Genomic DNA, 27,675 nt, shown 5'->3' on the forward strand with positions numbered 1-27,675 from the left:
ATCTTCCTCATGTAACAAACAGCATAACCACATTTTACTTTTTCAATTGCTGCTTCAGTTGATTTTTAAAAGCTTTTTCAATTTTAGGGGATTCATTCATGTATAAATTATGCAATTTGTCATTTAGTGCATGTAAGAAACATCCTCCCACTCTAAGAGCCTAATGATATTCATTCTATATAGCAGAGAGTGGGGATATTGGGATGTTGCAGAAGACTCTTCCACAATCCAGATTCTTTATTAATTTGGAGTGATTAGCACGTTAGAATCCTGTCATTCTGGGCTCATTGATAAATTAGGTGTTTTGGTTTTGAGAATGGCTCATAAGCAGAAGCACAGCATGTGAACTGACAGTTAACAGCAGGGAGAGCAATGGCTGACTATCACTGCAACAGATTTAATTCTACCGCTTCGTAGCCCCGGGGAGAAAGCTTGCTGGACACTAACCCTGTCTTTTCATAGTCTGTTACTGTTTGTGTTCACTTAGTCACCTGCCACTGAGCAGCTTTATCGTATTTAATAATTTACTTGTTTCGTTATGTAGAGTATGACTCCAGATAAGAAATAAGTTAGAATGCAAAAGCCATGGTTGTAGACTGCCTGGTCTGTGCTTCAGTTAACATCTGTCTCTTATCTTGTTGAAATTCACTGCCATCTCTTCTGCTTTAAATTTATTTCAAAAGTATAAAAACAGTTATGTGTAGCAAGATCCAGATCAAGCAAGACCTTAAGTCTACACCACACTATATTTTATATACAGATGCAGCCATTCAAAACAAGCGGGGTACGCTGCGGTATAACGCGGTGGGCGTGTCGCATCAAAACACGGCATCATTCTACGTCATACCGCATATTACCATATGTAAATTAGATTATGTTAGTAGTATCTGGAATCACCTTGTAAAACTGCCAGGAGGAGCTAATAAAGCTTAACCTCTCCTGTACAGCATTGAGCTGTCACCAGAAAATGCTGGTTTCGAATCCCGATCACTGCTAAGGGACAATCTTTATTCAATTAAGAATTTAAGTTGTATACTCTTTAGACTTTTAAATTTAAACAGTGTACTACAGCATGTTAATCATCATACATTAAAAAGTATATTTTATGAAAGCAAGATTGCTCAGTTGGGCAAAAGAACACAACCTACCTTTATCATAAATATTTTAATTATGCAGAAATATTTTATGCATCAAAGTCTTTACTGAAGATATTACTAATAGTATTAATAATGACTGACCTTGGACAAGTTGTAAACTCAAAGTATTACCCTGGTCCACATTCTTTGTAACCATCTTTGTAAATTAAAATACTTTATTTTATCATTGACAAAAAGTAACACCAGCATTTCGTTGATCCGATCACACATTTGTTTCCAATCATACAAAGTAAGTGTTGAGAATCTCCAATTCACCATGCCTTTCACATGCTCATAAAATATATTATTTAGGAACATAAACATATTACTGTATGTAAACTGTACTGTATATGGCTGGTCTTGGTAGTTTAAAGAATAAATACACACCAGTATTCAATTTCTCCCTAAACATTTTAAGCATCAAAGTCTTACATGCGGTTATTTGAAACGTTTTTATGTGCTCCTTCTGACCATATTACTGTACGTTTATATACATTGTGAAAATTGATTGTTTTAACCTTTTCTGTGAATATGTTCAGTATCAGATTAAACAAAAGCATACTTTTAGAATTAGATTAATAATAGGGAATATAATATGGACTTGGGTATCTAAATAAATTAATAACGGTATAACATATTACAAACAGTAGTATAAGACTGTCCATTGATACTTTATCTGTATGGCTGTTTCAGTGTTTGTCGTATGACTTGCCTTGGTGGCATGATATCATAAGTGACTGATTTATAACCTGATTTATGATGTTGGGTGTTCAAACCCAGCTATCGCCATGAGTTTTCTTTTAAAAAATAAACATTTCTTTGAAAAACTAAAATAGCAAATATTATTGGCATTATATTGACCTTTTTTATATTTCTACATATCACAACATGTTCGTACTGTATGTACACAGTGGGACCGCAGGGTGTAGGTCGCAAATCCACGTGAGCTCGACAGCCCTTCATTAATGTTGTGCATTCACCTGGCGCTGCGCGGTTTTCATCTCTCTCTCTCTGCGGGAGTGCTGGCTGTGCCGAATTAAACTGGTTTCACAGGTATTTTCAAAGTAGATGCTGTCAGCAGTGTTGTGTATATAGTTTTATGTACAGGCTGTGAAAAGTTTCACAAGTAGAGGTCTTTAAAATTAGGCTGGACAAACAATTTTTTTAATTCTTAAAAAATAAATAAAAAACGAGATATAATGATATGTTCCTGCTTAGACATTCACGACTTTAAAAGCTATAAAAACAAGTTGCGATAGTTAATAACCACTTTTTATGCACAAAAAACAGGTGATTTTTCTTCCTCGTGATCAGTTTAGAATCTCTGTCTAGGCTGTAAGGTTTTTACTTCTTAATTAAACGTTTAAAATACATGGATTTCATAAAAACAACACACGTTTCGAATAGAAACAATCATATTCTGTTGTCTTCCTGGTATGTAGAACAGATTAGCAGGTCTTTTTTCCACAATCAGAGGCTCTGAAAACAGTGTGCCACCCACTGAGCTGCGTCAGAGGGGGAGGTAGCACCGGGAAGGAGGAAGGGCGGAGCTCAGTATTGCACAATGGCTGTAAAGCACCAATTGCGTCTGTGTTCATAACTTAGTATAAGAACTTAAAATATAACTTAAATTAAACAATTAAAATATTTCTTTGACTTCTAAGTCTCTTAATTATCATTAAACACAGGTTTCTTTTTTGATACCATCGTTAGCCAAAGCAGGAACTTATTGTACTTTCTAATGACATTACATGTGGAAAGATTACAGATTACAAATTTTAATCGTCTTTAATCTTGTTATACATTTTAGAAAAGTTTCATCTATGCATACACCACGAAACTATTCTCGATTGTATTTCTGACTGCTATGTTTAAAAAACTTGCAGCTTACTCAATGATTCTAAGATGATCACCAGCAATATACAGTTTACATAATATACTTATGTTCCTAAATTAATATAGTTTATGACTTTCAGATGCGTTATGCTCCTATTCTTTTTATGCTCAGCTACTAAAATTTCCCTTTAGTGGTAAAATTCCACATAAATATTCAATACTAAGCAGATTACAATGTGCACAGTAAAGAGATTAAATGATTAAATCTTTTCACTACCGAGCAATGCACCACGCGTGCCCCTGTCGGTCATTTTGGCCAGCCAATCACATACCGCTGTACGGTGCGGTGGCGCACACGTAGTTGCCCGCAGTACGGGTTTGTACCGTGCATTTTGAATGGCTGCGGCTGTATTGTGGTCTATATTTTTCATGCTCCTTTATAATATATAGATATACATATTTACTGTGTTTATTAATTATTTTTCGTATACAGCAATTGTATATGATTTATCTGTGCTTCTAAATTTAAGAGAAAAAAATTAAATATGTTGAATGCATAAATATTCAGACCAGTAAACTCAATGTTTGGTTAAAGCACTTATAGCAACAATTACAGGTGCAGGTCTTTGTAGATACTCTACCTTTAACTTTGCACACTAGTTTGGTATACCTCTTACCCTTCTCTTGGCACATTTGCTCAAGCTCTTTTCATTGATTCTCAATAGGATTCAAGTCAGGACTTTGATTGTGCCACTCGAGGACATTCACTTTCTTATTCTTCGGCCACTCCAGCATAAATTTAGCTTTGTACTTTGAATTGTTCTCCTGCTTAAAGGTGATTTTTTGTTCCAGTTTCAGATCTGAAAACATGTGAGCACTCTGCTCCATCTATGTTCCATTCAGTCCTGACAAGCTTACCAGTCCTGTTGACTAAGCAGAATTGCAACATAATGCTGCTGCCACCATGCCTGATAGTAGGGCTGCTGTTGACTGAGTGATGCATTACGTTAAGTTTTAATCAGATGTAACCCTTTACATTCAGACCAAAAAGTTCAATTTTTTTTCTTGTCTGACCACAAGCATGTTTGCAGTATCACCGAAGTGCTTTGCTGTAAATCCCATTCAGGGTTTGAGATGTTAATTTCCAGTTCCATACAATCCATCTTTGAGGTATGGCAGTACAAAAGGGTGCGCCTAACAGTGACAAATAACCAACCAAAGACGTCCTTACATTTTCCATTTACCAAGGGGGCTGCTGTGCCCTATTTACTTTATAATGTGTTTACCCTGTGCTTTAGTATAACATTTATCTTTTGCCAGGAAAAGAAGGAATAGGGAATGTATCCTATTCACTAGCTACAACATGCCAGTCTATGCCATCAGTTCTTCTACTATACCTTTCATTCCCATTTTCACACTCATGACCTTCCATGTACTGTACAAAGCTTACTTGTTTTTAAACAGCATACATTTCTGCTTTTATTTGATTTCATTTTGCAGTTCTTCAACTAATGCCTCCGCCTCTATGTGTTCTTTTTTTTAAACATTTGTTGATGCACCTGTTGTCCTTCTAATATTTCCTGACTTTAAAATTAATAAAGACAATTACAGGAACCTTCTTGGCTTTTTCCTTTCCTTTCTGCTGTAACCACCACTAACCTCATCTGTAGGTGGATATGACTTCTTCCACCCTTCCTTCTGAATTTCTACCAAGACAGATTTTTATTTTGTTAGTATACATATTGTAAATTCATCCATTCTGCTGGTGGTACTTTACTCAAGCTCTCTCATAGGGATAATAGAACCTAATCAAGATGTGCACCTTGATCCCTGCAGATGCCAAGAATATTGTAATGGCAATGTTAATCTTAAAATAAAATGTATCTGAGTAGTATAATTTGTATTGATTAATAGAATGTGAAATGTGAGGTCCTTAGTATATGACATTGGAGAGATGTTTCAGAAAGACTGAAAGCTACCATTTGCATTTTGAGCAGGAAAGCAAAGAAATTGAACAGCTCATTTCTCATTGATGTATGCCACAGTGTGTGTCACAATTGACTGACACCACATTCAGCTTTTCACAACATCTAGTAATTTAATTGCAAAGTTATTAATGCTGAGTTATAAGTTGTTCTAATGTACACAATATTATCTGAGAAGAGAGTGTTAATTAGGTGTATCGTTAGCAATGACTGTGTGTAGGTGTATTACAAAGATAGCACAGTTTATGTCATTGACATTGAGAACAGGAAGAAACATTTTGGGGACTTGGTGAAGTATTGTTTATGTATATGACACCTGAAGAAGGATCAACGGCCGAAACGTTGTGTTCTCTTTCTTCTTTTTTCAGCATGGAATAAACTTATTACTTGTTCCTTTGCAGCCTACGCATGCTGACGCAGCTACCCACCTGAACTACTATTGTATATGTATATCTTTGATTAGCTTGCTAACAATTAGGCAGTGATTTTTTTAAGTAGAAAAATACATATAACACTATGCTGCAGGATATGAATTATGTTTTCCACGTAGATAGTAGAAAAAAAGTGTTAAATGTATCTACAGTTTAAGAATGAGAATTTATCTGAGAAAACATTTACAGTCTGAATAAAATGTAACAGCATTTTTATTATACCATGAGTTTCCAGAAGAATTCTAGTATAGAGACATATGGAATGTAAAAGAGTAAAGGTCTTGTTTTGGGACTGTTATGAATGATTTGGCCTTATTTATTATGAGTTTTGTACAGATAATACCTTTTAAGACTTACACAGAGAAGAAAATATTTGAATTATCTTGTGTTGTGACTATCTACATGCAATATATCTATATATAGAGAGAGATGCAGCCATCTAGAATGAGTGAGGTGTCATTCAGTATGCCATGGTAGGCACCACAGTATCATGGAAAGCAGTATGTCATGGCTTTTTTATTTTTCGAATAATCTGATGCGGTATTGTGCTTCTCTGTAAAACTGTCAGGTGTCACAGGGAATTAACTGTGTGTGGTTATCAGACAAATCAGTACAGTATTACTGTACATTATTATTAACATATCAGTGTTTTCCAGTGCCAATCATACTGTATGCATACAAGTGACAAACATTAAATGCAATGACTACATTGTCGAGACAGGATGTTGTTACCATATTGCTACCACAACTCAAAATGAGACGGGTCTAAATACTGTGTAACACTAACAGATTTTTTTATAACATACAGTACATAAAATATTTAGTAATTGTGTAAAAATAGTAATTAGAAAACATTTTAATAATTAAAATACCAAAATAAAAGTATATAACATATAGTGTTTTTTGAAATATCATATTTTATAAAAGAAAAACTAAAAGCAAACACGCACATGAAAAAGAGGCAAGAATAAAATAAAAGTTTTAAGTAGAATTTTGAACAACTTTGTCACATACTGTAAAGTTGCATTATAATAGTGGCAGCTAGTTGAATGCAGATTGCAAGGACGATGCTAATTCTATAGTTGTTGTACAGAATGGATATCTGTGGATATTACTTCACAGAATTCTGTGGAAGTTTGTGGCACATCAGGAAACGTTGTTTTTTTGTTCACGTTTCCAGCTCATGCACCAAATTAAAAACTATGTGTTGTCAAGGAGATACTTCCTTTATTGTTTAAAATATATCCTTTCAAAATAAAAGTGGTTGCACCAGCTTTAACCATTAAAAATGCCTGAACCATGGCTTAAGATAGAGAGACAGACAAAGAGAAAGAACAATCCCAGCAAGAAAATGTTTGCTATAGTGGTAAGAAGAAGCAAGAAAACATACATGTTTTTTTTGTGCATTGTGATATTGCAGTTTATGTTTCACATTATTACATATGAATTCTTTAAAAGTTTGCATAGAATCTGTTCAGTTAAATTATAAAATAATGAATGCATTATTGGTACAGTACATTATTTTGGTACTGGCTGGTAGGTGGAGACCAGATATAAATTAAGGCAGTGCTAACCTGGGTGTTATTTAGATAAGCTATTCATTTGCTGGACAGCATTTGGCATGTGAAGCTATTTTGGGTGTTCCTGTGAATTGTTTTTAATTATGTTGTATCAAAAGCTGACCCATAGCTGAAATTGGGATCTTTTTCCCAATTAAAATAAAACGTTTTTGGAAAAAAAATTGTTAATGTTTTTCTTTTCTCCTGAACTGCACTGTGACATCAACCCGAATATTTGGGTCACTTTACCAAATTTGTCCATGGAAGTGTTTTTCATAGTATTTCAAGACTTGCATTTGAATTTGGGATATATCAGATATTAAAATGAGATTTTTTTTTAATTCATCACAATTGCATGGAATGAACTGGATTTAAAAAGCTAGAAAAATGTGCTGATTTGGTGCACGGCAGACATGCATGAGGAGCCAGGAAATGGGAGGGAGAACAGGTGCAACACATGAAATCCACACATCCAGGTAAAAGTCCCCTGTTAGAAAAAAACTTTTCATTTGTTTTCCTCTAGCTGGCCTAGGGGCTGTTAATGACAATTAGTTTCATTTTCCATTGTACCTCAAAGGGGCATTATAAATACAATAAATATGGTTGTAAACTGCTCCAAAGTCATACACAGCTGGCTTTACAGCTGAACGAGCTTCTGATTTGTGCATCTTCACACATCACACATCACTCTATCAGTCTGTTGTGGCGAGCGCCATTTTTTACACTGTGGTATGGTGTCCAAACTAGAGGCCATCATCGACAATGTCTCCCATTCCCTCTATGACATGCTTGTAGAAATGAAGAGCACGTTCAGCAATAGGCTGATCCATCCACGGTGCGACAGGGAGCGCTACAGTAGGTCATTCTTACCTTCTGCCATAAGACTACAATGAATCCACTTTGCATCTGGCCAGGGGCAACATTGACAGTGACCTGTTTCTGGACTGAACAGTAAACTGCTACATCTGTTCTTTTTCTTTTTTCCGTTTACAACCGTTTTTGTGCAATCTATGCCAGGGACTTGTGCAATAACTTTTATATTTATATTGTACAATACAACTTTTGGGTACTGTTCTGGTTCGTTCTTTTTGTGTTCTGGACTGTGAGTAACTCTTCTTAGTGCACTTCTCACTGTACTGATTGTATTGTACTGTATGTTTGTATTATTATTAATGTGTCATTTGTTACACTGTGTTGTCTGTGTTAAGCAGCTGTTGCACTGCAATTTCCCTCATGGGATCAATAAAACATCTATCTATCTATCTTTCAGGGATTATAAAAGAGATGTTACCCACCCCCTGTATGCCCCACTGCGGGGAGACAATGCAACCATCAATGAGCAAGACACTCCTGTGTTACTGGTACAGTACATCAGAAAAGTTATGCTGAAATAGGCACTGCAAGAGAAATTACTTCAACACCTCTAGTGATCCAACAAGACAAATGATTATAAAAACAATAATTATACAATATAATAATTACATAGTATAATTATAGTACAACTATAATTATGCAATATAATAATTACATAGTATAATTATACTATAATTGTCACTTGTCTAGTGACAAGGACATTTTTTTAGAAATTATTACATAGTGTTTCACAAAGACACACTATACTAATCTCCCTTACAATCTTTCAATCGTGCTGCCCTGCAGCCTCCCCAGGCTTTATTATATTAAATATATTATTTAAATATACTAATATATAATATATTTATTATTATATAATATTTTGACTACATGCTTTGACAAAAGCATGAGGAAGACGGAGGACAAATATTTTGAATACTCTTAGATTTTGTGAGTGTCATTTATTAACTTAACAATTACAAAATAATTGTATGTTTTTGAAGAGTCTATTTAAAACAGAAGTATTGTTTCATTAATGTGGTACATGAGCAGAATGCATGAAGCTGTTTTTTCTGATGTGCCACACACTTTAAAGAATACCATGAAGTAATATTCATATATATCCATTCTATACATCAACTATAGTATTAGAGTTATAATTACAGACTGCCTTCATCTACACCCCGGTAGCTACCTTTATTTACACCCCGGGTTTGCATGTGATCATTAAAATGGTATTTAAACATTTTGTGTGGTGAAGTGGTGCATGGTGTGCCTCAACAACATAATAGCAAATTGGATTATTAGCAATATCAATTGTTTTGATTAGTTTTAAGTCACTCCACAAATGTCCTTGTTTTCTGATAATTTCCACAAAACCATGCACAATATACTGTACCAAGGTACAATTTAGGCTCTGTTCATAGTACAGTATGTACAGTAATCCACTTCTGAGCAGAAAATACAGCCACATTACATTTTAAAACAGTAGCTAGGTTATGTATTATATATGGTCATACTGTAAGATCGAAAATTAATTTTGTCACAGGAAAGGAAGAATGTAGTACTGCATGGGAAGTACTGTAGGTTAATGTGTTAGAACTTTTAGTGTCCTGTATTGATGCAAAATTATGTTTTGTTTAAGATTAGTTAGAGAGCTGAACAACTTCACAATTCCTTAGGTTCCTTAGGTTATTTGGTTTCAGTGCCTTTTAATGATTTTCTAATCATTGAGGAATATAATATCTTGAAATATACAAACTGTAAATACATATGAACATCAAATTCATTTTTGGATTTTTTGTGTGAACTTGAAGCTGCATTAATGAGCATACATGAATATACAAATATACAAATAATGTATTATTAAATTTAAATTTACTATTCTATTATTACATTTAAATTTATTATTCTTAATTCTTTTAGTACAAGTTTCATGTGCCACTTTCCTCACACTTTTAAATATTAAATATGGCTGGGATAACTAACACAAATGGACATCAAGCTATCAATAGCCATGTGTAGAGGGTATTCACAAATTAATAATGGATATTTCTATATAATAATAATAATAATAATTGCTTACACTTATATAGCGCTTTTCTTGACACTCCACTCAAAGCGCTTTACAGGTAATGGGAACTCCCCTCCACCACCACCAATGTGCAGCATCCACCTGGATGATGCAACGGCAGCCATAGTGCGCCAGAACGCTCACCACACACCAGCTATCAGTGGGGAGGAGAGCAGAGTAATGAAGCCAATTCATAGATGGGGATTATTAGGAGGCCATGATTGGTAAGGGCCAATGGGGAATTTGGCCAGGACGCCGGGGTTACACCCCTACTCTTTTCGAGAAACGCCCTGGGATTTTTAATGACCACAGAGAGTCAGGACCTCGGTTTTACGTTTCATCCAGGATGGTGCCTGTTTACAGTATAGTGTCCCCGTCACTATACTGGGGCATTAGGACCCACATGGACCACAGGGTGAGCACCCCCTGCTGGTCCCACTAACACCTCTATCTAAGCAAGATAGACCTTGCTGTCTATCCTTTGTATCTGTATACAAACGACAGACAGCATAGAACAATAAAGACAAATAGGAAGCATGAAGCAAGAGGAGCAAAAGCAGTAAGAGAAGACAAAGTGTGTTACAGCCTTAAATCTACCTTCATAGCTGGATTCCTCCTTGAGGAGCCAGTGACCACCAGGTTTTGGGCACAGAAGGGACTAAGTGTGGGGAAAATAATTCTGTTTTGATATTGGTTTCAATTTAAATTTACCAGGCAGAGTAGTTTTATTAATCTAAACATTTGAAACAACAGCATTATAATTAAGAGATTATATTGAAATGCTTGAAAATTGAGACCATAGTAGGAGCTAGAAAATCCTTATTTACTCATTATTTAAAGTGTTATATTTCATATAAGGTCATTGTTCTCAGACAGAGGAATCAAATATGGGGCAAGTGATTCAACACAGGAAGTGATTCAATTCAAATTCCAAGAACAGAGCGTGAAGGGAAGAACTCAAGTTGGAGAAGTCGAATGCAATTTAAAAGTTAAGTAACAATTAAGCAATTCTAAGTTAACTAAGCAGACATATCTCCCACATTAATTATACAGTATGTGTAAATTTGAGGAATGTTTGTAAAAATTGTATTTTGCTGCTTATGCTAGATGTCTATATTGATTTAACTTTCCAAAAAGTCACAGACTATACCACACTATAATACTAAACAATGGATATAGCCACTGTACTAAAGGGATGCATAATGTTGTCTGTTTTCAAGTTTCAATAACCTATACATTATTTCTTCAGTTGTGAATACAAATAAGCCTTTGAGTAGATAAATAACAAAATATGATATCATGTTGCTGTTTTATTAGTTTCCATTATCCTTCCACAGTTCAAGATTTAGCAAATAACTGATTTTATGTTTAGAAATTACTGTATAAATCTAACATTTACATGTTTTTGTATAATTTGTATTTGTTTTTAATTAGGATTTTTTTGTTTTCTTTTATTGAAGTTTATAAATAGAAAAATTGAATTTGATGTCACTCTGTTTTACAACCTAATCATATGCTGCAAAATGGCTGTGATAATTCAATCTAATAAAAGGTTGAGAACTTTGGCAATATTTGTATTTACAACATGCAGGCTTTTACCCTGCAAAAAACAACTATATGCGACAAAGAGTAAGCATTTGTCAACTAAACTATAAACAATGTATATATCTATTATCAATCCTCTTGCATTTTCTTAAGAAATACACTGTGAGTGCTTCTCAAATTACTGTACATATGTGGGAGAAGGGAAACTACCAAGGTTATCAAGCTGACTTCATATATTTTTTCATAAAGTACTGTATTATAAATAAGTAAGCCATGTTTCAGTCATTCTATCTTTAAAAATAGAAGTTTTTTTTTTAGTTGTGTTGGTCATTGACTCAAATGACTCGATTGACCAGGTCTATTCAATATGTGTGGTATGCCTTAGAAATTGACTTGAGGTGCAAAAAATTGAACAGAAAGCAGAGCAAGCTGCTGACTTGCTGCACACGATTCATCGATTTATCGTGTAAATAAACAGAAGTTGATAAATATGGAAATGATTATGCATTCTGATATCACAAACGCAATTGTACTACAAAACATCTCCTTGGAAACCAGGAGAAAATTGTTTGAGAAGACAGTATAATAGTTTGAGATGCTAGATGAGGTTACCGGTCTGAATAAAACAGTGTCATGAATGTGCTACACACTGTCTCTCACCTATGTTGTAAATCAAAAATGTTTAAACCATGGCATTGTGAAAATAATTTAAAAGGTTGAGAACTTTGTCCTTAAAATATATTTTTGTCCACAGGGTAACCCATGAGAATTGTATTGTAAAGGCTACTGAAAGATAAATAATACAGTCAGTACCAGAAACAACAGTTCTTTTAGATTGGAAATATGTAAAAAACAGAGCTATTATGTCCCCAATATGGCTCAGTCTAAGGGTGAATGGGGACTAACACATAAGCCAGGGTTTAAAGTCCGGAAATACAAAAACAAACAAAAAATACTAATTACACTATTATACCACCCATTACCCTCTAAACCTGTCTCCAGAGAAAAGAGTGGCAAACCCAAAGTCTTTTACAAGATATCTGTCTACTCTATCTAAACTAAGTATGGAAAACTAAAAAAAAAACACAGATGCCACAACAATCCCAACCATACACCACGGCCAGGAAACAAATCTGAACGTCTTGTGTTTTCGCCGTTTCTTCCATACAACTCTCCGGACATCCCGTACCGGCATTTAATAATAAACTGCTCTCTTCAACCAATCCAGAGACCCAATTTAAGGGCACACCCTCCTCCAAAAATGGACCCCGGGACATGAGGGGAGTCAAAGAAAACCCAGAACGTAACAAGAGCAAGTCAAGTAGTTCTGGCTGTTTATGATTCTGGTATTTGAAATTAATAATTTAAGATTAGAAATAATAGTTTTTAAGTTGCAAAGGAACAAGTAATAGGTTTATTCCATGTTGAAAAAAAGAAGAGAGAAAACACAAAGTTTTGGACATGGAGCCTTCCTCAGGTGTCAGTTTTAGTTTTTATAGTTTTTAAGTTACCTTGTTAACATGTTATCAGCAGAAGTGAAAATGCATTCAAAGTGCATTACATTGATGTGAAGCATTCAAGTACCTTTGCATCTGGTCCATCTGCTCTCTTCCATTCACATCAAGCTTTTGCACTTTGTGATTTACAGATAAAGCACTGGTTATGGTTATCTGGAACAGGCTTTGCAGCCAAGTGGTTAAGGCCCATACTACAAACACTTTAATAAAATAATTTAAGTAAGTTTTAATGTTACATATTGTAGCTACTAAACTAACAAACAAGCAATATATGGACAAGGGGACTGTCAGGCAGCATCTTGCTCCTTCTTGTTTTCAATACTAGGAAGCCTGTCATATGAATATCTAAGTGACTGGCTGTGATGCTTCTGCTAGCAATTATCTAAGCCATTGATGCTTATCTGTCCTTCCAAATTGAAACTTCCCAGCTGGTTCTCCCCCCCATCAGAGTGATACATTTTTTTCATTCTGGCTACCTTTTTATGCATTATTGTAATGTCAAAGTTAGATATGTGTTTTTATGTGGTTGAGTCTACACCTAGATTCCCTTTTCTCTCTTCCTTAATGTTGAATCCTCACATAGAATTCACTGAGGGCTGTTTGCAACCCAAAAGCCTTTGAGGCTACATAGATGCACTCTTGTGGCATTCATAATTTTCTTGCTGTATATTTAATAGAGCTGACAGAGCCATGTGAGACATCACTATGTCAATTGTATATTGACAAGAGGTTGATCCCTGGAATGTGAATTCTCTCTACAATAATAGATTATTGCCATGAGGTTACTAGAACATTGACATTAGGCTGCGAAAGATGTAACACATAGCAATCTGGGCAGGATGTGGTGCAAGGGTTAAAACATGTCAGTAGATTTTTTCACATAACAGCTTTAAGATGTTTTTGTGACATGTCTTTTAACTCAAAGTGCTAGAATCAAGATGCATGTTTTGCATTACTGTGTAAAACGCATTCCGATGTTTAAGTTATGGTATTTGCAATTGTATTTTACTGCACTAATATATTATTAATAGCTGATGCAATGTCAAGAAAGTTGATTGATTGATTTAATCTTTGTTCATTATTTCCTCAGACATCCAACAGTAGTGACAAATTGATGAGACTGTTTCATGAGTTCTGTTAAACATCACCTTATATCATTACACTCTATTGTTACTGAGTACTAGTTATTGGATTGCATTTGAAAATGTATTGTACTATGAATGTCCCATGACCAACTATTATTTACTTCAAAGTGTGTTTAGTAATAGCTTGATTGCGAGGTATCAGTATAGAGGAGATGGGAAGATTCTATATGCATAAGAAAACCTAGAAAATGTTAGAGTTCAGTTGTTGTTAGCAGTGCAAACCCAAAAAAGCTGGGCGCATAAGTGGATTGTAAACCAGAAGATAGAGCCCTTAGAAATTAATTCTAAACTATGCAAAAAATATCAATACCTCATTCCACGTTTCAACATAAAAGGTTGAGTTATAAGGTACAGGGTTCATATATAACAGAGCTACAAAATCAAAACAGATCCAAATCTCTTTAGCTTCCTACTTAAAAAGGAACTTCTTACACTGCGTTATGAATAAAATCAACAAATGTTGTACATACAGAGATTAGATTAGATTTAATCATAAATAATTCCTTACTCTACATAGCAATTGTATGTTTACTCCATTTAAAACTCTTTACACGTAATGGGGACTCCCCTCCACCACCAATGTGTGGCACCCACTTGGATAATGCAATGGCATCAAACGTGCACACAGTACACTCATCACGCTTCAGCTATCAGTAGGTAGGAGAACAGAGTAATGAAGCCAATTTAAAAATGGAGCTTATTAGGAGGCCATTTGGGAAGGGAAATTAGAAGAAACTTTGGTCAGTATACTGGTTTTAACCTTACTCTTTTAAAAAAATGGAATTTGAAATGACCACGGAGATTCAGCAATTTAGTTTTTAAGTCTCATTCAAAGAACGGCACCTTGTTTTACAGTATACGGTCCCCATCGCTATACTGAGGGTAGTAGGACCCACACAGGACCGCAGCACTCCTTACTGGTCCCACTTACACCTATTCCAGCAGCATACATAGCTTTCCCAGGAGCTCACTCATCCAGTGGATTGCCAGTTGCGAGTTGCTGCATGATTTGTTTTCTTCAAGTTTTTTCAAGTGTTTTTCAAGTTGTGGTCAAGAGACTTACAACACACATGCACAATAATGTTGTTGATTTTATACAGAATAGATTTTATTTCTTGTTTGTTAAGAGGCTTCATCTGTTTACTGGCAAACATAAGTTACTGTTTTCCTAACTAAATTGTTTGCTACTCATTTTTCTCAATCCCCTTGCTTATTTGTTCTTAAAGAGGCAGTGTAAATCCACAACAGCCCCTGAAACAAGTTACAAATTAAGATGAAAATATTTCATTACTATCAAAAGTGTTTACAAGAAGAAGATATCATGATACATGTCATAGGACAGACAGAAATGCAATATAATATGTAGAAAGAAAGGTGTTTTCCTAAGTAAAGGTTTATAATTTAGCTTAAACCAATTAAATATACAGTACTAATAATACTAAACACAATTAATTGCAATGATAGAATTCCCTACTGTGTAACTTAACCACATACTGTATACAGTATATCCAAACAAGCGGTTTTATTAGCTGACTGTATTGTGCTTTTAAAATTTTTCAGGCTTCATTATACCTTCTAGAACATGGATTGCTGTGTCTGCTCTGTTTTCAGAAGTGGACATAGTGTTTGTTTACATATGTTTTTAGACAATCGCAGCTAGCTACACCATGCAAGGATAGTGCAAGACTTTTAACTGAAAAACCAGATAATTAATTTAAATATACCTACTAAAACACAAAAGTGAAGGATTCTCCAATAAATGATTGCAAGAGTCTGTGGAAGGGGGCATGGTGGTGCAAGAGTTAGCATTGCTGCCTTGCATCGCTAGGGCCTTGGGTTCAGTTCCTGCAGTGCCATCTGCATGAAGTTTGGATGTTCTGCCTATGTTCACATTGGTTTCCTCCAGGTGCTCCTGTTTCCTCCCACAGTCTAAAGACATACTAGTAGGTAAATTGGCTTCTGGGAAATTGGCTCTGATGTGAATGCATGCATGTCTGTGTGGCCCCTGAGCACACTATCCACAGTATACCCTGCCTTGTGCTTGTTGCTTGCAAAGAAAGGCTTCAGCTCCCCCATGACACATGTATTGAAGAAAGCAGTAAGAAAATGGAGGATGTGTTTTTAGAGTGACCACATGATATTAAGTGCCTCTAGTTGTGCTATGGCTTTTTAAAAGCAAAAATGAAGTCCTAAGATTATTAAGAACCTATCTGTGCAAATTAATTGTTTCTTATTTCCAAACATGTATTTTTCATCTGATTGAGAATCCTTTTGTTTTATTTCTCTGTTTTCTTAATGAAAAGTCATATAAATATATCAATAAAGCAAACAGAGAACACACAGAAAATATATATAAGAAATAAAGAAAATCTACTCTGATACCACTGACATTAATTGATGACAAGACTAAATATTCTACAAGTAACTGTTTCAAGCCATGGCAGGCAGCCTATTAACAAATGGAAAAATAAAACTGCTCTGATAGTGTCTCATCATTTAAAAGAGAAAGAAATGATGGATTATCATTCCTTAGCTCACACAAACATCAAACTACAACAAATAATGCATCTATTGGTAATATCACACCTGATAAAAATGAGGTTGTATTATTGTTTCTGATTTCAGTACTTGTCACAGAAAAACACACAAATAACTACTGTATAATATTATTAGGCAGGGCTATTATATATAATAAGTAATATACTAATCACCAAAAGAAACTTCTCACTTATAAATGTAACAAATTCACAAAGTTATTTTAGGGAAAATTACAATCTTCTTTGTAGTGGGTGAACTGACATTCACTTGAACAGATACAAGTACTGTACATTAATCTTGCTAATTAACATTTTTCATCAACACCACAATTTAGTAGATTAACAGGCCTTCTACGGTGAAAATCACAGGGTTAGTAGCAGGCAGGCAACCTCTGAAAGCAATATTAGATGTACATCTGTGACACTTCCTTTTCACCAAATTACTGATGCTATCTGGTGGGATACTGCAACAGTACTCTTGTAGAACCTGGACACTAGTTTGTAAGCCGTCATACAGTATATTTGTATCATATTCCCATCTCACAAGAAAGTTATTTGAGCTCATGAGGATGACATCTATGTTTATTGATCATGAAGATGGTACATGATAAAGTTTCCATCTAGTCATGGTGTCCTGACTTGTGGTCTCAAGATCATGTGCTATCAATGAGTAACTGTACAGTATTTGGTTATATCACCTTGTCAGATATTGCCGACTCAGATAAACAGTGATTGTATGCTGACTTATTACAGCCTCCAACATACCAATGACAAGAACCCACTGTTTTTTTCATAAACATGACAATGAAAGGAATTTTTTTTTTGGTTTTCACCAGACTTAATGAATACTAACTAGTGCCCAATGAATGCTAAATTTAATGAGTTTTTCATGATCAGTCACAAATGATCAATTCATCAAAATTACATCAAAACATTTCAATTATATCCAAAATCATGATGTAGTAAATGCTGGAGTGAGGAGGAACAGACCAGAATGGTATTTAAATAAATTTTCTTAAAACAACTGGGAAAGTTAAGGGCACTTGAGGGTAATCGTTTGAGTCTAAGAATTAATGTTGAAATACTGAAATTAACACATTCCTTCCTAGAACAGAACATTTAAAACACAAAACTAACCAAAACACATGATTCTGAAGGTTCAAAGATGTGGGTCTCTTCTGTTGCACTCTCAGTCAATATTTTTTAATTGAAAACATCTACATGCTCCTTGATCCTATCCCTACACCTCTGTTCAAAGGTCCCTTACCTGTTCTGATTCAGTTTATGACAGACCTGATTAAAAAATTCCTTGATGCAGTGCCATCTCTGCTTAAAACAGCTGCTGTTGTTAAGAACAGCAGCTGCCATCTTAAAGAAATCTAACCTAAACCCCAAGCTACACTTATCTCCAACCTCCCCTCAACTCAAAGGTTCTTGAGAAGGCAGTAACTACTGAGCTACAGTTTGATATGAGTTCCCACCAACTTTGAAAAAGTCCAGTCAGGTTTCTGACCCTTACACAGCACAGTGACTGTGCTTGTGAGAGTTTTCAATGATCTACAGTACAAATGACTGCTAACTCTTAGTCTCTGTCCATTCTTGTCCTCTCTTGTGCTCTCTCAGCAGCCTTTCAACATCATGGACCATAATATTTTTTGCAGAGAATGAAGGACTATATTGGACTGCAAAGTACCACTCTGAACTGTTTTTTTTCTATTTCTCAAACAGGAAGCAGCTTGCCTCTATTAGAGAAACAAGATTAGAGTTGTTGCCAGTGACTTGCAGTTTTTTAAAACAGTTTTCAAAACAGGGGGGTGGTGTGGTGGCTATGTGGCTAAGGATCTGCACCTGTGGCTGGAAGCTTGCCAGCTCGTATCCAGTGGTCGGCAGAGGAATCCTACTCTGTTGAGCCCCTGAGCAAGGCCCTTAACCCCAACTGCTCCAGGGGCACCGTATAAATGGCTAACCCTGTGCTATGACTCCAAGCTTCTTTCCCTGTTTGTGTGTCTCATATAGAGCAAGTTGATGTTTGCAAAAAAAGACAAATTCCTAATACAAGAAATTGTATATGGCCAATAAAGTGGTCTTATCTCCCGGTGTCTCCCAGGGGTCAGTATTGGGGTCCATCTTGTTCCTCGCTTACAGTACATGCTTTCTCTGGGTCAGGTCATGTAGCATTTGGTATTAACTTTCACAGCTATACAGAAGACCCATAGCTGTATACAGTATTAACACCAAACCTTAAATGTCTACCACACTGGAAAATGTAAACAGCTGTCTCAGGGAATCAGGATATGGATGAGCCACAATTTTCTCATGCTTAATGTACCAAAATAGAACCTAATCAGGCTTCTTACAATAAAAACTACCATCGCATAATTGGTGAAAATGTTATCCCCTGTCCTCAGTGGTAAAAAATGTGGGAGTGACATTCGATGCTTCTTTAAATTTCTTCGGAACATTTTAAAAAACATTTGAAAATTGTCTCCAATTTTGCAAATGCTGAAAACTTAATTAATGCCTTCATTTAATCTTGCCTGGACTACTGTAATGCTTTCCCTTGTGGTCCACCCTCAAGCTCATTAATCAAATTATAACTTTTCCAGAACAGCACTACCTGGGTACCCACCAGAGCAAAGAAGTCAGTCCAAATCATTCCTACTCTTGCAAAGCTCCACTGGCTTCCTGTCCACCAGACAATGGAAAATGGACTACTGCTCCTCGATTTTAACACAGGTTCCTCATACCTCACTAACCTTCTTTTTTTTAGATATTTATTTTATGTGAAGCACGTTGAGATTCACTGTAATGAAATGTTCTATACAAATTAAATGTATTATTATAAGTAGTATCCAGTTAACTATGTGCAAAAAGAGTTTTAAAATAATTTCAATACAGCATTCCATAATAGTGTATTTAAAAAAAATTTAACACAAACCAGTGTGAATTAGAAATATTTATCATACTGATAATTTGAGATCACATTCCTAAATAAGATTACAGATTTCAATAAAATGAACAATGTAAATGGTTGTTTTCCCACCATGTTCTAAAGTTTTTTTTAAAAAATACATTTAAATTTTCAACCAACTTAACATCTACAATTAGTGCACTGAAATACTGCACACAATCTAATCTGAGAAAGTAAACTGAACTCTTGAGCCACAAATCATCACCATAATGAATGGATATACTGTAGCTGCATTTGACTTTTAACTGTGTAAATCATTTAGCTGAAAAATGACATAAAACAGTATTTCTGTGAAAATAATTAGCTTAGCCATCCTATCATGAGAAATTGTCTTTTTAGAGGCATTGTAATAATTTTCCATACAGTGATATCAAAAGTACTTAATTAGTGCATAATGATGAAAACTATCAGAAGACACTATGCACATTAGTACAGAAATGACAACTTAATAAAAATGTTCTTTAAGATTAGGAAAATGTTGAACTTTTAAGAAATATAGATCTCCCATAAATCAACAAAAGACAAGCAAAACCAAGCAAATATGTTCTTGTATTCCATTTGTATAACAATAATAATAAGATAATAAATGGATCTTTTCAGTGCAACAGGGACTTGGTGAGAAAAGTTTGCCTTAAGCTGCTTGGTTAATGGATAGCCTCCTGGCCATAGGAAGAAGAGGCTCGAACCCCAAAAGGTAAAGCATTTTGACCTCCAAAACACCAGTGCAGGAACAAAGTTGAAAGGAATAGATATGGCGAGTGGACGATTACAACACTACAGAAGACCAGTGACCAAGTTTCATAATTAAATATTCAGGAATACCTTGCAAGCTGCTGAGGAGAGGAGACAGCACTGATACAAAATAAGTGATCACAAAATAGTTCTGGAAACCAAATCTGGTTAAACATTTTACATACAGTTGGTGAAAGTGAAAGCAGCTACAAGATACTATTAAACCTTTCTTGTTGACAAAGAGAGGACTGGTAGAGAAGACACGTTTGGGAAAAGCAAAAGTGGAGATAGATGGAGAGAGGTTTGTAAGGACCGAGGTATGACCTTATTTTAAACAAATAAATATAGGTGCCCAAGTTGAACTAGTTTGCTTTATTTCTCTAAAGGCAAAATGTTAATGTTTGTCATGGAAATATACCTATCAAGGAAGCCACGAGAGAGAGTTCTCACCTGAGTAAGGTCTTTATGTCACGCCCGACATCCCTCCCTAGAGGGCGCTCCACTGCTCTCATTATTGATAGATAGATACTTTATTGATCCCGTGAGGGAAATTGCAGTGCAACAGCAGCTTAACACACACAACACAGCCACAGTGTAACGAATTATATAATAATAATAGTATAATACATACAATACAATATAAGAGTTACTCACAGTCCGGACACACAAGAGGAAACTAGAACAGAACAGTACACAGAAAATCGTTTCACACGTATGAATATAAATATAGATGTAACCATAGATATAAATATAAATATAAATGTATTGCACAGGTCCCTGGCATATATTGCACAAAAGTGGTTGTAAACGGGAAAAAGAAAGAGAACAGATGTAGCAGTAGATGTGTATATGCGTTTAGTCCAGAAACAGGTCACTGTCGCTGTTGCCTCTGCCAAGACGCAAGGTGGATGCGTTGTACAGTCTTATGGCAGACGGCAAGAATGACCTCCTGTAGCGCTCCCTGTCGCACCGTGGATGAATCAGTCTATTGCTGAACGTGCTCTTCATTCCTGCAAGCCTGTCATAGAGGGGATGGGAGAAGTTGTCCATGATGGCCTCTAGTTTGGACATCATTCTCCTCTCAGCCACTACCTCCAAGGGGTCCAGGTCAGACCCAATGACAGAGCTTGCTCTCCTGATGAGCTTGTTCAGCCTTTTGGAATCTACTGCTCTAATCCCAGAGCCCCAGCACAGAAAATGGCACTCGCTACCACCGACTGATAAAACATGTGTAGCATCTTACTACACACATTGAAGGACCTGAGCCTCCTCAAGAAGTAAAGTCAGCTCTGTCCGTTCTTATAGATGGCCTCGATGTTCTTAGACCATTCCAGTCTATCGTCGATGTGCACTCCCAGGTACTTGTACGAGTCCACCATCTCCACGCCACTCCCATGGATGTAGACAGGAGTAGGTTTGACCTTTTTCCTCCTGAAATCTACCACCAGTTCCTTTGTCTTTGTAACATTCAGTTCCAAGTGGTTCACCCCACACCACTCCACAAAGCTGCTGACCAGTCCTCTGTACTCCTCCTCCTGCTCACCCTTGATACATCCCACAATTGCAGAGTCATCTGAGAACTTTTGCAGGTGGCATGACTTTGAGTTGTACTTAAAGTCCGAAGTATAGAGGGTGAAGAGGAATGGAGAAAGAACTGTCCCTTGAGGTGCCCCTGTGTTACTCACTACCAGTTCAGACACACAGTTCTGAAGTCTCACAGACTGTGGTCTGCCCGTCAGGTAGTCAGTGATCCACGAGGTCATGGAGGCATCGACTTGCATCTCCTCCAGCTTCCTCCTTAGAAGTAAGGGCTGGATGGTATTGAAGGCACTGGAGAAGTCGAAAAACATGATCCTTACAGTGTTGCCAGCCCTGTCCAGGTGTGAGTAGGCCCTTTGCAGCATGTAGATGATCGCATCCTCCACACCAACACTGGGCTGGTAGGCAAACTGTAGGGTGTCCAGTGATGAGCTGACCAGGGGTCTCAGGTGGGATAAGACCAGCCTCTCCAGTGTCTTCATGATGTGAGAAGTCAGTGCAACTGGTCTGTAGTCGTTGAGGACAGAGGGGCGCCCTTTCTTTGGTACCGGGACCAGGCATGATGTCTTCCAGAGCACCGGGACTCTCTCCAAGCGCAGGCTCAGGTTGAACAGACGCTGGAGCACTCCGCTCAGCTGATCAGCACAGGCCCTCAGAACTCTGGGACAGATGTTATCTGGTCCTGTGGCCTTACCCTCGTGCAGCCTCTTCAGCTCCTTCTTCACCTGGTCAGCTGTGATGGTCAGCCTGGCCCGGGGGATGATGCTCATAGTGCTTTCAGTGCTGGAGGTGTTAATGGCTGAGGTGTTGGAGAGTGGCAGCTGTGGGGGATGGGTGGGTGAGCAGCCGTTGGGGGTTGTAGCTGTAGGCCGCCATGTTTGTGGGGGGATGGAGGAGGTGTTGGGCAGTTGCAGCTGTGAAGGGTTAGGGAGCGTGTGGCTGTGGGGGGATGGGTGTTGCGCCACAGAGGACCCAGAATCAAACCTGTTAAAGAACTGGTTCAACTTGTTGGCCATCTCCAGGTTCCCTTCTGTTGCAACCCCAGCCTGTTTGAAGCCAGTGATCTCTCTCATGCTGCTCCATACATCTCTCACCCTATTCCTTTGCAGCTTGTCCTCTACCTTCCTCCTGTAGGCGTCCTTGCTCTCTCTTAACTTCTGCTTTAGCTCCCTCTGTACACGCTTGACCTCTTCCTTATCTCCCCTCCTAAAGGCTCTCTTCTTGTCATTCAGAAGAGCCTTCAGGTCGCTGGTGATCCAGGGTTTGTTATTTGAAAAGCAGTGTACGTCTTTGGTGGGGATGGTGTTGTCTACGCAGAAGTTAATATAGTCAGTGACACAGTCCACCATGCTGTCTATGTCGTCCCCATGTGGTTCATTGTTCGTGTCATTTAGCTCTCCAGGTGTACCCTTTTAGTGTTATTATTTTAAAGACCAGCTCCTCCAGTCCTCGGGGCTCATCATTAGGGAAAGATGTCGCGAGGCCCGCCTAGCACCAGGAAACCCTACGTCCATCTCCTGAGGGCATAGGCCTCATCCCCGACACCTCCCGTTTCCTGAGCCCGGGGTCTGGAGGATCTCACCCTGTCACCCTTGGACCTCCATGTTTCGTTTGTCTGTGTGCTCCCCCCTTCCGGGGATTTTAACTTTGTCGCGTTCCAGGATGGATTTCCAGTTTATGGACTTTCGGACCGTGCTTTGACCTGCCCGTTTGGATTTGGATGCCGTTTTGTCTTCCCCGTACACTGTCTCACGGACGGTCACTATTATTTTGTGCACCATTAAACCCTTGTGTGTTCCTTTTTACCACGCCTCCTGTTTTCTCCAGCTCTTACCGCATCGCATAGGGTCTTCTACAAGATCTGACACGGATTCCAGTCCGTGTCCGTTACACTTTATTTCAATATTGCAATATTGGGAGCCCTGTTGCCACTCTGCAAAGTGCATCAGAGACTCAATCTGTTACAAATCTGTTATAAAGGGTTTTTATAAGATGTTGCGCTGTAAGAGAAAGCTCAGCACTTTGTCCCTTCTAACACTTCCCCTTTCCCTAAGACAAAACAGATTACATCATAAAAATGAAAGAAGAAGCACCACTAGATTTGTTTTTCAAAGCTTATCAGTTACTTTCGGCTGATCTAATGACCTAGACAGCATATATTGTTTTGGTACATTGTCTTCTAAAGTAACCTAAACAGTGCATACTTTGTTATATATTTTCCTAAAGCTCTCTACATTTTAAGAATCAATTTACTTATTAGATTTCCATTTCATGTTTCACAAGACAAACCATTGATGAAGGGTTTGAAAGATATAGAAGAGGCTATAAATTCAGAGTACCTTAAAAAGCCAAAGTAAGCCAATGAGAAAGGAGATACCAATGTCTTATCAACAGTGAATGGTAATCTGTTCTAATTTTGCAAATGCAAGTAGGTAAAATATATGTTGTGACAGGTGACTTTTTAGAATTGAGGATGGGATACTGATTCACACATAGATCCATGGACCAACTTATGGAAAACATGAATTCCACTGAGGTGAACCTTGATCGTAGATGAATAGACCTTGAGAGTTTCCTTACAGTCGCATATAAAGGAGGAGATGTATAAAATAACAAAAGATGGGAAATCACTGCAATGGGAGAGATGGAATGGTTGAAAACATTTCCATGTGATCCAAAAAGAGCTGAGTGAGCAAGATGCAATTCCTGAAGTATTTGATATTGGACCATCTTAAATTAATGTCGAAAAGGATGTGTCACAGGAAGATGTGGTCTGAATAGAGAGGAATTAGGCTCCAGATTGGCATCTGGACACAAGTTATTGAAATTCTGACATTTAAAACAAGACAGCATGTCAGCAATAGTGTTCAGATAGTCTCGGACACGAGCAATGACAATTAAGAATTGATGAGTGATAGAGAGCTATTGGCGACAAAAGATAAATTCTTTAATGTATTAAGAAGAAGATCATCCTTTATTGATAATGTGAACAATAGGTTATCAGAATGAATGAGGATGGACCTTTGTTTCCACTTGTGGCCCCAAAGAAATTCAACAATTTCTACTGGGTATAATTCAAAAGCAAATGAGGAGTTGTTAGAAGGGGAAATAGAAGAGAACTCAGGAAGTCTAGTTGTTTCAAACCATCGACCATGATAATAGCTTCCAAATCCAACAGAAGGGGCAGAATAGTGAAAAGCTGGAGGTTCTATGGTGAAATTTTGTGCTTACCAGAGGAGAAACACAGGCCATTCCAATTCTCCAGTAAGAGATGTCACAAATGAAGCTATGCTGATATGTATGGATGATATATATGGCATAATTAAAGTGACCCAAAAGGAACAAAAGATCCTACTTTGAACTTGATTTAGACATTGAATTCGGTGGACAGAGACAGCTGAATGCAATCTAACTTATCGCAAGGAGATAAAAAGGAGACAGAAAGGGTCTCAGATTTAAGAATGATCCTTAGAAATGTGATAATTGTTGAAGGCCCCAATGTTTCATCAGCAACAAGAGGGATCGATAGGTTTTTGAAAACCAAAATTAAAATGGATTAATTTATTTTAGGGGGAGTGCTAGGAAAAATTGATTGAAAGGAAATTGTCTAGAAGGCACAGAAGGAACAGAATTTTTTTATTATTCAACAGGATACAGCAGAAAGCTTTGGTGAGACAATTGAATACTCTAGGGTTACTTCTGCAGCCAAATGTTAAACGTACTACGAAGTAGAATTTATTCTGCCAAACAACGATGACAGAGATCCAGATCAAGATGCAGGACTTTGAAGGCATTAACAATGTCAGTCTCGAAAGCCTGCAACTAGGCCTGCCTGCATAATCAGAGAAATGGCATGTTCAATGGCAGCATAGAATAGAGAAAAATCTTCACTATGAATCAAGTCATTAATGCTAGGAATGGATGCTTAAGGAAAAGCAGAGAGATTTTTAAAAACATTTCCTGGAATATTGCTGGATAGCAATGCCAAGGGGCTTGAAGCAATCAACTGGAAATGTAGGGGAATGGAAGGGATGGATCATAAAGCCAGTTTGGACTTGGGTTGTGAGCAGCGTGTCCACAGATTAAGGGACAGAGAGTGCAGAAACAAGATTTTTACAGAAGAAGGTGTGACGGAGTCCAGAAACAAGCTTTTACAGAAGGAGAAGATGTGACGGGAAGAAGGAAGTGTATAGAGGCTTTCTTTCTTTCATTCATTCATTCGTTCATGCATTGTTTGCATTAGTGGGCATGGTTTGCATGTTATGATGCTTAAATCAAATGCGAAAGGAGGCGTCTGCATTCAGTTTATGTAGCTACTCTAGTAGTGATTGTGATTAGGGTGCTGTGCAAGTTTGACTTGTCAGTGTTACCCCTACCAACCTTCAGTTATTAACTATTTATTAAGACAAAGCAGTGAAATCATATTCATAAGTAAACATCAAAGGTATGCTTATATGTTAGTCCTGAATATAAGTCTGAGATGGATGGGGAGGTGGATCACATTTGGGAAAAATTTGAATGCTTCTCCTAAATTGGATATTCAATAACATTTCAAATTTAAAAGATGTGCAAACAGGTACTGTACTAACCTTAGCAAATCCTAAAAGATCTATTTTAACTGTAACTAAAACACATGGTGAACCTTGGAAACATCACATCACTTATATGTATCTTGATGATAAAGATAAAAAGAACACACTGGTAAAGATAAAGCTCTGTGTAAATGCAGGGTAAGGCTATACTTTTTCAGAAAGTCAAGAAACATTAATAAAGCCCTTTGACAAAGGATTCACTTTGTCTGGCTTGACATAGAATATTCTTTTGAAATACCCAAGTAACCTTGTGGCAAGAGCCTTAAGGGTATTTCTGTGCATAGAATGACTCATTGCAGACACGGAAACTGGAAGTAAAAAAATAATATTCTTGAAAAAAATCCTAAAATAAATTTGTGCAGTTCAAGTAATTATTTCACAAGAAACCATTGCAATTTACACATTACCTATACAGATGTAGCCATTCAAAGTGCACGGTACAGACACGTACCGGAGGTAATTGGCTACGGTGTCGCGCATTGTGACGCACGATGATGCGCGGTACCGCGGTACGTGATTGGTTGACCGACAGGGGCACTCGTGGTCCGTTGGTCTGTCGTAGAAAGATTTACAGTAAACGTCTTTACTGTGCTCGTTGTAGTATTGAATATTTATATGGAATTTTACCACTGAAGGGAAATCTTAATAGCTGAGCATAAAAAGAATAGGAGGATACTGTAACGCGTGTGAAGGCCATAAACGATATTAATTTTGGAACATAAACATACAGTATATGGCTGGTCTCAGTACTTTAAAGAAAAAATAAATACCAGTATTCCATTTCTCCCTAAATATTTTAAGCATCGAAGTCTTTAACGAGATACCGGAGTCAACAAGCATACTTTTAGAATTTGATTAAAAGGGAATATAATATGGAATCGCGTATCTAAAGAAATTAATAACGATATAATTATATTCATGTACCGCGACACAAGAATAGTATACGCTGTACATTGTCTGTTGATAATGTTTCTTTAGTGCTTTTTCAGCACTCTGCATGTGGCGCTGTGGGTTAGGTTCCTTACTCCCATATCACACAGTCTGTGATCGAATCCCACTATGGAACCATAACTTTTTTTTTAACAAACATGTCTTTGAAAAAATGAAATGTTTCCCTTGGTCAGAGATTAAATAAAACCTTACTCGCACCAAACAAATTTATATTTCTAAATATCACAACATGATCGAATTTAAGTCATTTTAATAACAATGAATATTCACCTA

Source organism: Lepisosteus oculatus, chromosome 4, assembly GCF_040954835.1.
Source record: "Lepisosteus oculatus isolate fLepOcu1 chromosome 4, fLepOcu1.hap2, whole genome shotgun sequence".
NCBI classification, from domain to species: domain Eukaryota; kingdom Metazoa; phylum Chordata; class Actinopteri; order Semionotiformes; family Lepisosteidae; genus Lepisosteus; species Lepisosteus oculatus.